General features: G+C 42.5%; 1 protein-coding gene across 1 annotated transcript in view; it reads right to left on the reverse strand.

Annotated features, from left to right (window-relative positions):
• The window catches only part of LOC135260516 (vasoactive intestinal polypeptide receptor 2-like), an 81,684-nt gene that overhangs the window by 35,663 nt on the left and 32,885 nt on the right, over positions 1 to 13,136 (reverse strand). The window lies entirely within an intron of this gene.

A 13,136-nucleotide genomic window follows, 5' to 3' on the forward strand; every position in this document is an offset into this window, starting at 1 on the left:
ACAGTACCGCGGCTTAAAGCGCGGTGTTTGGTATGGAAATCAAGGCACCGCGGCCCTTATCTTTTCAGGTCACTCAAGAGAAGCATGCCTCGAGGCGAACAGTCATCAAGAATAAAAAAAAAACCAACGGCGTAAAGTTTAAATGTCTGGCCGAAAGGATACAAACGGGCAGCAAACATGCATTTTAAACGGACAAGGTAAAAAAAAAAAAAACGCGCTCATAATGCGAATTTATTGCTCATTATTAGAGCTCTTTTTTATACCAAGGTCACACTCAGTGTTTTTTTAAGGTTGTTTTTGGTGTAAAGATAAATGAATCAGACGGTTACATCAATGGATCAATGTAGTTACGTTACATCACACACACACACATACACAAACACTACAATATGAGGACTATATATTTAATATATTTGTTAGTGAAATTCATCTGAACTGATCGGGGAAGAGGAAGGCTGGTATAGGCAAATAAAGAGCTGACCTTTAAACAAGACGCTAAGACGAGTACAGGACATGACAGCACAGAGCCCCGAAGCCAAAAGACGGAGACAATGAGTGTGTGATGCAGACCCATGCCCGGAGACCCACTTTATAAGGACCGAACACAGTGTAAAGAAGTCCTGTTAAAATCAGGTCACGCTTTCTTATGGATGGTCCTTCACAAGAGCTCTATGACTCCTTTATAAACACTGCACAGGACCTTCATAACAAGCACCACAAATTCACGAATGAGCTTGTGTCGATAATCGCAAATAAGACGTATGGGCGTGTGTCACCGTGGTTGTCACGGCAACGGCATACGCTGCGAACCGTGGTGACAACAAAAATAAACAGCAAAATAGATTTTTGAAAGGAAAACAGTGTCATAGTTTCCTCATTTTAAAAATATGAATATGATGGAGGATCCACAATGTGAGAATGAAATGCATCCCTGTGTTGAACTATCTGCAGCAAAACTAGAGGAGGCTGGACAGCAACAAATCACAGCAGTTACTGGTTCGAGAGAGAAGAGAGCCAGTGTTTGTGCTGGAAAACCAAACCTTTTTTTGGTGTCGGTGCATTAGAGTTTTGTGAAATAATCACGCAAGATTAGTGTACTAATTAGTGTACTAAGACGGAGTGTAGCACAGTGGGTAAGGAACTGGGCTTGTAACCGAAAGGTCGCAGGTTCGATTCCCGGGTAAGGACACTGCCGTTGTACCCTTGAGCAAGGTACTTAACCTACATTGCTTCAGTATATATCCAGCTGTATAAATGGATACAATGTAAAGTGCTAAGTAAAGTTGTGTAAGTCGCTCTGGATAAGAGCGTCTGCTAAATGCCTGTAATGTAAATGGATACAATGTAAAATGCTGTGTAAGTCGCTCTGGATAAGAGCGTCTGCTAAATGCCTGTAATGTAATGTAATGTAATGTAATGTACTGCAGAGTTCTGCATCACCATGGCTGTGCATTTACATGTACACAGTAAAATGCTCAGCGGTACTTCAACTCTTACAGAGTACCTACGGTCCCCTATTGGGGGGGGGCTCATTTGTGCTCTGTCAGAGTTGAATTAACACTGGACATTTCACCGTGTACACGTGTCTAAACAGTAAGGGAATCAGACTGTTCCCGTGAGCGAATGAGCTTCCGGACGAGCGGAAATGTTTCTGTGGGAGATGGTTTCCAGAAGCACACAGTGTGGTTCACTGGGAAAAGGTCACGCCAAAGAGGTACTGACTTCCTTCCTTCCTTCCTTCCTTCCTCCCCCCCCCCTCCCCTCCCCTCCCCTCCCCTTCCCCCTCCCCCCTCCCTCCCTCCCAAGGGGTGCCACTGGTGACCACGCCCCCCTTCCCAGCATGCCTCACTTCACCACTCTCGGATTGTGCGCTGGCATCAGTGTGTCTGATATTAGAGAGATCTCCCCTCTCCTGTGGAATCAGCCAGTGCCGTCGTCTTAGACGTCGACAAACTCCAGACTCACACCATCTGCCATTGTAGTTCCCCGTATTTTTATGCAAGGATTTAATTTCAAGTACATCCGATACCACTTACTTGGAGGGAAGTGTTTTGTTTTTGTTTGTTTGTTTTTGAAAATGCAAATAGAAAATCCAGCCAGATAAAGAGAACAGAGGGTGAAAAGAAAGATAAAGAGAAAGGGTTATCATTCCACCCCGCGCTCCCTCTACATATGCAAATCTCCAAAGCCGGGATGCGGTGCTGAGCGAACACACAATCCTGGGGAGGTCCATAATACACCCTACTTATGAGTTTTACCGACCCAAAGGGCATCCTTGTTAACATGTCTATGCCGTCTTTGTTTACGTAGCCGCACAGCTGAGTGCAAAGATTACACTTTAATTAAAAGATGAAAAGACCCTCTCTGGCTTGCTTTAGTTCTCTATAATACTTAGGCACTTTGGTTCAAGGATCTGTGTCCCAACAAGTGGGCAGTGGTACAGAAACTACCTGTAGGTCATTTCCAAATGGAATATCAGAAAGTAAAAAAAAAAAATTAAAAAAAGATTTTGCCCCCCAGGTCATGTAGTAAAGGCAGAGACTCTTCAGGCTGAATGCAGTGCTGGACACACTCTAGCTTGGCGAGTCTAGACGGATTTAAGGGTCCATTCTCATCATTATGTATTCTTATTTTTTTAAATGTTCTCACGTTCAAGACCGGGCTCAACACAGGGCCAGATTCAGGTCAAATGGCCTGTACTGTTTATCATTTATTCTTATGCGCCTCTATAACTCGATTCTACATTTATGGCCCTCAACAATCAAACCTGGCCCTCAAATCCAAATCTGGCCCAGGTTTTTTTTCTTGGCCAGACTGTCTTGACACCTGACTCCCAGGTAAAGGGAGGGTGGAACGCCAGCAGTTCTCGGCCCTCGAGGATCATGATTTGAGTAACAGGGTTCTATTGGTGCAGTCACTGGGTTCTATTTGGGTTCTGTTGGTCCAGCTGCTGGGTTCTATTTGGGTTCTGATGGTCCAGCCTCTGTGTTCTATTTGGGTTCTGTTGGTCCAGTCGCTGGGTCCTATTTGGATTTTGATGGTGCAGTCATTGGGTCCTATTTGGGTTCTGTTGGTCCAGTTGCTGGGTTCTGTTTGGGTTCTGATGATCCAGCTTCTGGGTCCTACTTGGGTTCTGATGGTGCAGTCACTGGGTCCTATTTGGGTTCTGTTGGTCCAGCCTCTGGGTCCTACTTGGGTTCTGATGGTGCAGTCACTGGGTTCTATTTGGGTTCTGTTGGTCCAGCAGAGATCAGCCACTGACTGATACATATGTAACACATGAACTGCAAAAATTAACACACATTCATTATTTTAAAAAATTTCCCGACGTTAAAATAATGAACTGAGCGGAACCGTTTTTCCCCCCCCCCCACAGAACAGTCTGGTGGACGTCTGGTTCAGTCCCCCTCTACAGGCGATCTTCAAAGCCCAGTACCCAGAGAGGCCGCACTGATCTATAATTGATGCAGTGGGGGTGGGGGGTGGGGAGTTGTGGCAAGCCAGATTTTAAGTGGGTTGAGCAAATCTTCAGAATCTGAACATGCGGTACAGAAGATTGAGCTGCAATTGCGGTGAGGTCCAATTACAACCCCAATCTAAGAGCAGTGAGGTGCTCAACATTCACCTCCTGTCCTGGTGCCAACTCAACGGGTAGGGGGACTGGCCAATTTATTTCGGCAGGGCTGGTGTGGGCGCAGGATGCGTGTCCTGGACTCACCCCTGGCCTAATTAGCCAAATATCTGCACGTGCTGACCCCCGGGTTCAGGGAGAGGTCAGGCCACAGTAAAATGTTTCATATTGGCGCACAAGAGCAGCATAGAACTGTCACTCATTAATTAAAGAAAACACAAAATCCACAAACAAACACAGTCCCTCCACTCACCCCTGCTCCAGATAATTACACAAGAACGACAGTGCAGTTATAAAAAATAAAAAAAACAAGCTTTCATCATTGTTCAGACCAAAATGAGTTTCACACACCAAAATGACGCAAGGTAGAGTAAACAGACTGTTCCCTGTACGTGAAACTGTATTGCAGCCGCATTGTAAGTCTCTGTGGATCAGAGTATCTGCTAAATAGTGAATTTGGACCACTGTATTAAACTGTGTCAAACCACTGAATGTGTGAGCGTGTGCCAGCACTGGGAGAGTGGACTGGCACTAATCACAGTGGTTTATGTGCTACAAAAGTACATTTACAGTAAGGAGTGTTTTACTGTAAATGTTTGAATATACAGTAGGCTACAGTACAGCTTATACTTAAAGGCATACTACGGAGGGTTTTTTTTTTTTTTTTTTTTAAACCTTGAAAATATTATAAAATAACCACGATAAGGCGTATCTAATGATGCATGGGCACTCTCTGTCTTAATGCAGTTTTGGCTAACTGAATCGTTACCTGTACTTCTAAAATGTGTTTGGGAAGTTTCTGGGAGTTGCCCTCTTTTCTGTGCGGAGGGGGAGGGGTGGGTGTGACAACAGACTGTGGCGTTTGATCAGATTTCAGTGGAGGGTTTGTTACCTCTAGCTATCCAGCTGGCTACGTCACGCCGTGTAGTACCCTGGCTGAGTGGCCAGGAGTGAAGACAGAGGAGGAGAATTATTTGACTGTAAACGCAGGACTACAGCAAGGCTAAAAAATCCTGCATAGTATGCCTTTAAAGTGTCTATCCTTACATTTCTAGCTTTGGTGGATTTGGCCGCATCTGTGGTGACGGTTAGTCACGAAAGTTTGTTTACACACCCCACATACCAGAGTTCCATTCTAAACAAAGCTATTGCACCTGGTTTTTTTTTTTTTTTTTTAGAAGATAATCCAGCGGCAGCATATTTTGGAGGAAGAAGACTGCCTTGAGACGACCAACAATGTCGTTCGGCACAGTAACGTTGAGCAACGTATCATAAACACGCTTTTAGGAAGAAGCTTTTATGGATTTTAGACACTTGCTCTTTTGCAGTCAGCTTGCTAGTTTCTGTGCTCGAGTCAGCACTACTGAACACTTGGTGGGATTGTCTCACCCGACACCACCAGTGGAAAATAGCATATAGAGGAGCAATTACAGAATGCAAACACATTGAATCAGTATTTCTACAAAAATGCCATCGTGAAAAGGTATCAAATATGCCATTTTTAATTTGAAAATTAAGGATTGATACTTTAAAATTGTATCAGGTACATTGCAACCCATTTTTAATTGTACGCATAAAATTGTTTGTAAAATTGTGATTTATTATGCCACATGCAGTACGAAAATGACAAGCAAATTTCCACAATATTAATATACTGTATATCTGAACATATTTTAAAAACATTTCGTATATGTGGTGTGGTGGGTCTGATAGTAAATGTTCTTATGTGCAAATCTGACCCATTTTAGGCAAATAATGCAAGAAGTACACCTCTGGAGAAAAGGATTCATAACAAAGCACAATATTCCCACTGTGCCATGGAGAACTCTGTTTATGGCTTCAGGCTAGGATTCGCACTTCTTCAGATTAAAAGAAAAAAAAAAGCAATTCTGGTAAACATCTCAGTGGAAATATAATTGATCTCTGTGACTGTGTGAATATGTCGGCCTTTTGCAGTATTGCATTATTGTGACAGACTCGGCCATTTAGTTCAAAAGCAAATGGTAAATGGACTGCATTTATATAGCGCTTTTATCCAAAGCGCTTTACAATTGATGCCTCTCATTCGCCAGAGCAGTTAGGGGTTAGGTGTCTTGCTCAAGGACACTTCGACACGCCCAGGGCGGGGTTTGAACCGGCAACCCTCCGACTGCCAGACAATCGGTCTTACCTCCTGAGCTATGTCGCCCCAAAAGGCTACCAAAGTGGAGTTAAAGACCTGCACTGCTCTTGTTTCCATGATAGAAAGATAAACGCAGACATAAATATTGTTGTGAAGAGGTGGGGTGGGGGGCTCATGTGATCAACTTCTGCATATTTTAGGCATGTTGGCCACTGGTACAACCGTCCCTGACAACGTCGACAAAGACAGTAATTATTTATGCCATTACAACACAGGCACGCCATTACAAGCTGTCGCCTGATTGGCCAGTGCGCCGCAGATGGAACACACCGCAGGAGAACGACCGACCCACTGAAAACATGCCCTGCTCACTTTAGCCTCGTTAAAATGTCAAACTGGTCTGTACGCCTGTGGCGGGCAGGTCTACTGCAGGTCGTGTGTATACAACCCTCTCTGCTGGCTCCACACAGCCAGAGATACGATTACCAAGGCCACCGGTCAAGAGACATTATAATACCCTTATTGGTTCTCCAGGGATGACATCACATCCTATAGCAGACCTTCACATTAACATCCAAATACCTGCTCTCTGTACAAATACATGCTTTTAAAAAATCTGCTCGTTTGCCAGTTGCATTAATATAACCTTCAGATCAATTTTTCCTCATCAACAGGCAACCAGAGCAGTGTCGTCAAAGCACATTTTAAAAATACAGCTGAAGTACGACAAATCGCAAGTAACGACGACCATTCTGTTTAACACACAGACGTGTCCAAATAAATACATCACGGTTAAAATTCAAAAGGGAACAGCACCATAACCTCCTGACACGGACTTTTTTTTCAAAACTTAAGAGTAGCTGTATATGGCTGGACATCATGCAAAGTCTACAAAGTGCTGTTAACCGACTGGGAATTGGTCTCGAGAAGGTTGTCAAAAATGTCCTAGGGCTATCTAATTAAAGGCATTTTTTAAAGCTTCAATTCCCCCTACGTGAGCTCCCTTATTTTCTTTTATACTTCCCCACAGTGCTGACGGAGGATAATATTTATATTACCCAGCATGCCCTCCTCGTTTCTCCCTCAGCCTCCAGATCCATCTCCAGCTGGTGCGCCATGTTCAAAGGCAAGTCAACTCCAATTAATTTTACCCGGGTAGTCCACTGGATCCAATTTGGGCTCATATCAACTATTAGAGTAAGCACTGTTTTGCTATGTAGCGTAGAAAATCAGCCATACTTTATATTTCACGTTCTTATGTTCTCATATGTTAGTGCAATGTTAAACCGATACACAAACTGAGGTAACATTCAGCTAGACAGTGTTGCAAACTTATTTTATTAGCCACCGCCGAGTTGCCATTTCCAGGGGAGCCCTGTTAATACTACATCTTATTTTAATAAAAACAGGATGACCCTCGTGACCTGGAATATAAAAACAAACAACTACCAAACAAGGCGGTGGATTTTTTTTTTTTTTAAGCCTACGAAAAGTCTTCTGCGTAAACATCCAGGGACGCAAAATGATTTGTGCGCTCATTACTGTGAACGGCCCGGCCAAGCCGTAATAAAACTCTGCACACGTGGACACACGCTGTCCCGTACCCTAAACAACGCGCCTCTTTCTCCAAACAGAGGCACAGAGGACCAGCCCAAAACAGACCAGGAACGTTTACATCTTTAACTCGATTTATGAATTTAAGTTTGACTTTTACCTCTCCCCTCAACTTCTTTTTTCGTAATACGTAGACATTTTCATTTTCACGTTTTTTGTAGCATATATCATATAATAGCTGGAACCAGGCAAGTATTTTGCAACCCTCTGAAACTTTTAGTGAACTATATACTAAGGTGTGTACTTTTTAAAAATTTAATTTAATTCTTTGGAAGATTTGTGGATGTCATTTTACAATTGTAGGACTAGTTTGATGGTACATGAAGATTACCACTATATAAACATTCTTATATAAAATTACTCCCATAATTTTCAGCAGCCAAACTATGTTATAAGAACCAAATAAGATACAAAAAGTATACATGATTCTAAAAATTATACAATTATACATAACACAAATTATATTTCGTGTTATTATAAAGTAACACAAATTCTGAAGTGAAAATAAATAAATAATGGAAACATGATCAAAACAGTAGACAGTAATAAAATGCATTTTCCAGGCTCAGACCCATCGCGTTCATGCTGGTTGCATCCAGATAAGAGGCGGCTGCAATCGAGCAAAAATCACCTCAAAACCAAGGGAGTTCACCTCGTTAAAATGAACACAAAGTGTGTAAACTACTTTTTAAAAAAAACTTCTGAAAACACATCACTTAATCCTATCTTAAAAAAAAAGGTTTTTTTTTTTTTTTTTCGTCAGTTGAGTTTGCAAATCGTCCCTCATTGCCATGTTGTTTGATAGGTTTTTTTTTTTTTTGTTGTTTACTGCGTTTTATTTTACTTTGTTTCCCTTTTATTTTTTGTGCTCCCTAATTTGACTTTGTTCTGGTGCAGAAAGGCTCCAACGAGAGAGAAAAAGCTGGCATTATCACTGCAGACTGTGAACTGTGTGGATTACAAGCAGGTCATGAACTGTGTTTAACGTTTAATTGAGGACAAGCCTCAGGTCTTGAACTGTGGTGTTTCCCTGACCTCACAGCACAACAGTGGTCAAGCATCAAGGCAACCGATCACACGTTTACTGAGGCTCCAAATGATGACATCACCTTCTGTAGTGGAACTGCACATGCTCACACTGGTAAGTGATGTAACAGTGGCCCCTGGTGGGGGAGGAGCATATGATTGACACCTGTGCAGTCTAGGCCTAAAGGCCAACTTTTTTAAAATGGTTTTATTTTTATTTTTGGTCTATGTTTAGTTGCATACTGATTAACTTGGCACTTGCTTCATCACTGTAGTATGCTTTGAATTTTTAGTTTAATTGAGTAAATTGTGTTCCAGAACTTGGTGCCTCGAGATAGTTATTTAAATATTATTGAGCTTTTTTTTTCATGTGTTTGTTTTATTCATTTACAATATTAGAATTTACAATCTTTGGTGAGGGGAGAAAAAAAAAATATTTAAAAAAACACAGAGGAGTAGAAAATAAAAGAGTACAAAGCAATTTTTTTAGAAAGAAGATGAACTGCTAAACGAATGAGAAATATAATCCCAGTCTAAATGTGCGGAGCTGAATGTTACAGCACATTTAAAAAAAGACTAGTGTGAACACATGACCACAGTTATGGATATGCAGCTGTCTACTTTATCAACAGTATCCCATCTGCAAACAGGAGCTGTTTTAAAAAAAATAATAATGCACGGCGTTTTGATTGGATAGTAGTGCAATCTGCACAAAAATGCAAAACCAGAACGGACTCGTGTCCCCAGCCTCCAGACCACTTTCTAGTGAAGTATATTCGCCTCATATCCACTGAAGACCGGGAGTAGATCAACGACACGCGACTATGCAGAGGGCAAAAGGTCGACAGCGTTTCACCGATATGCCAGAGTCTGAATTTCAAGTTAGGTTCTCATTGATATTTGCTTCAAAATTAGCATATAACAATATAATACAATATCACTGCCATTGGTGTCAGATTTTTTTTTATTAATGTTTTTTTTTTTTACTGCAGTCATACTTTTTGCAGATCCAGCACTTCAGAGTGACTTTGAGGGATGAATGAAATATGCACTATATGACCAAAAGTATCTGGCCACCCTTGGTCTGGGACTGTTTTCATGGTTTGGGCTTGGCCCTTTAGTTCCAGTGAGGGAAAGTCTTAATGTTACAAGCATACAATCACATTCTAGACGATTCTGTGCTTCCCCAACAGTTTGGGAAAGGGCCATTTCTGTTTCAGCATGACAGCGCCCCCAGGGCACAGCGGGGTCCATATAGAAATGGTTTTTTCGAGAACAGTGGAGAAGAACTTAACTGACCTGCACAGAGCCTTGACCTCAACCCCATCGAACACCTTTGGACAGCCATCTGTGAGCCAGGCCTAATTGCCCAATCAGTGCCCAACCTCACTAATACTCTTCTGGCCGAATGACAGCAAAACCCTTCAGCAATGCTCCAACATCTAGGATACAGCTTTTCTAGAAGACTGGAGGTAGTTATAGTAGCCAGGGTTGGACCTACTCCATATTAATGCCCATAATTTTGGATGAGATGTTGGACGTCAGGTGCCCACACACATTTGGCCATGTAGCGCAGCCAACCAGAATGAAGTGACAGGCATGTTTGTTTTGGACCTGGTTGCCATGGCAGTACTGCTCGCTCAGCACTGGTTCTCCTGAGTTTCTTATAGGTCAGCAGAAAACCAGGGCTCTTCCTGTCCAATGTACTCTGGGCTCCTTCATACACAAGGAGAGACAGCACACTACTTTACAACAGGAAACCGTGAGCCTCAGACAGGACCCTGATTGGCTGAATCGGGCCTTTTACTGCTGGGATAGAACAAAATACCCAATTAAGAATATTCTGCATTTTTTCCCCCCCATGCAAATCAAAACTGAATGGGCCACCATTTTCAGAACACAAGCCAAGATCCACTTACTGCTCAGAGAAGACAAACATGTTCCCCAAGAGATTCACAAATATTCTTTTCTCATTAATTACCGAAAAGAAAAAAAAAAAACTAATCTAAAATGCAAATGAGCTGAGTTGTTAATGAACAGCGGGACGGTGTGTCCGCTCATTGGGGTATGTTGTGATAACACCAGTCCCATTAATTCCAAAAATAGCCCCGGAGAGGTTGCCTAAAATAGGAGACTGTAAATGACAGGGGAGCAGTCGGGGGGGGGGGGGGGGGGGGCTTACGGGAGCGTGTTCCACTAGCGCGTACTTTTTTTCCCCCAAACTACAAAGTGACCGACAACCCAAAATCCGCCGCTCACAAGGCGACCGTGAGCTCTCGCCACCGATAAGCCCGTACATAAATAATTCATCGCAGCGCTTCGTATGTAGACCGACGCGTTCCCGCTGACCGTTTGTCTCTAATCTGGGTCAATATCGTGCATTTTGATCGCTGTGGTGTCTCTGCAAAACGCAATGGGCATTAAATCTCTGATCTGAGAAGTAGCACGCCGCGGTCCACGATGTCTCTCCGTGAACAATAGCGGTGAGACCCTACACAGAGTCAGCCGTCTACGCGAAACTTCGGCTCAACGCTCCTTCTATATATATCATAGCTCTCTATTCACTCCCATGTCCTGCTGGTGAATTATCCCATTCCTTCACGTTCATTATGGGAATTGAATATACTAAAAATATATATATCAAGATGGGAAGAGATACTGCAGCACTAATCAATATATGATCAAATATATAAAATTATTACCAATTTCAAAGTATTTCAATATATTCTGCTGTGAAATATATTCAACTATATTGCAGTGCCCATTTCCCATAAAAGCTGGCATTACTGAAGTAGTTTTTCTTTTTGCCCCAAAACACAGTGCAATGTAAAAACTCCGGCTTTGGGTCGACACAGTGGTGCAGTGGATAGTACTGTCACCTAACAGCAAGGTGGTACCAGGTTTGAATCCCAGCCTGGGTCTTTCGGTGTGGAGTTTGCATGTTCTCCCCGCGTGTGTGTGACTTTCCTCCGGGTACTCTCCTGTTTCCTCCCACAGTCCAAAGACATGCAGGTTAGGCTAATTTGAGATTCTAAATTGCCCGTAGGTATGAGTGCATAAGTGAGTGACGTGTGTGCCCTGTGATGAATTGGTGGCCTTGCCCAGTGCATGCTGCGATAGCCTCCAGCACCCACCCACCCCCCCCACCCCCCCGTGACCAGGAGTAAGCGGATTAGATAATACATGGATGGACAGGAACTGCTGCTTCGGGTTCAAAGCATGTTCACTGTGTTCTGCACTAGGCAGCGGTGACTATTTCACTCAGTCTGTTCACGGTCATCAGCAGTCCGTCATTTTCCCATCTCACATGCTCCGGAGATGCTAGCGAGATCTTATAATTACAACATTTCTTTTTAATGACCTTTGACTATAAAATATTAGCAATGTGCTGCTGCTATGACCATGTTGAAGAAGAAAAGCGATGGAGCAGGTTTCGGTTGAGTTTAACGCCTCCTACCTCAGCTCAAACCCATAGGACACCTGAGATAATATTAGACTATGAATCAATTGTGTTTGCAGGTAAAGTTCACCTACTTTCTAATTTGACCTGACAAACACTTGGTTAACAAGGTCTGTCCATAACAGCAGGCTCTTCGGCTACCATGAATTCAGATGGAGAGGTAAGCACACATTCATGTCTTTAAAAAAAAGACCCATTTTAGTTTCTGCTGAACTGATAGTGTGGAGTCTCTAAGAGTGGAATAAAATGACAGGCAAGAGCTTGAACAGTGCATTGAAATCAGTTTCAGTTCATGGAGGCATATGACAGTTGGTCACTCCAGTGATTACAACCAACACAGAAACCACAAAAAATCTTTAATTTCAAAGCCATCACACTAGGCTATTTAAGAAGCAGAGACAAATTTGCTCGAGGACAAGTCTGAATCTGAATGTCACTGAATATTTGACAATCCGTTGAGCTTTATTGAGGAAATAATCTGCGTTGGCGAGGCCAATTCTACTTCAAATAAGTGAATTCAATAAATTAACAGCAATTGAGTTCGTGAACTGAAAAAAACCTAATAGAACATTTCAGGCACTTCTATTAATTCATTGCATTTGATTTAATTCGCTCTGATCTGATGGTACCGAATCTTTATTCGCTGTACCAGGAGAACAGAACTAAGACACCCCGTCGTCAGAAATAAAAGTCCCGAAAATCTGGACAAAAAGCCTTCGTGAAACCGTTCCGATGAGCTTCTCAAATAACAAAAACCAGTCGATAAAACACAAAAAGAAACGGAGGCGCAGAAAAATTGGAAAAACAAAATTCGGTCATTATCGGTCGCTGCTTTCACGCGCCATTATTTCTGTCCCCTCTTCATTATAATGAGAAATATCTTTTTTAAAATGAGGTCTTGCAATAAGCTGGCCCACATTACCAGCCTTCTGAAAAGCACCACGGCACAAAAAGGTTCCGGGGAAAAGCCGGCGAATTTCGCTTTTTGAAAAAGTCTACCCGCCGCAAGATGAAAGACCCCGGCTCTGTTCTGCACTCGGCGAACTTCCGGCACGAAATTCAAAGCCAGGCGTGGTCCCTCTTGTGTCTGAACAATTGTTAAACACTGTATAGCCTAATTATGCGCTGAATTCTCATTTTGTCTCAACATTTAAAAATGTGCACAGATCAGCTCTGCAGATGAATACTAATACTGTGAAGAGAATATTTTGAGAAAAAAAAATATATATTTTGCTTGGTGAAACGAGTTTAGGGGCCTAAACTCAGCCGAGCTGTTTAGCCAG

This window comes from Anguilla rostrata, chromosome 8, assembly GCF_018555375.3.
Source record: "Anguilla rostrata isolate EN2019 chromosome 8, ASM1855537v3, whole genome shotgun sequence".
Classification (NCBI taxonomy): Eukaryota; Metazoa; Chordata; class Actinopteri; order Anguilliformes; family Anguillidae; genus Anguilla; species Anguilla rostrata.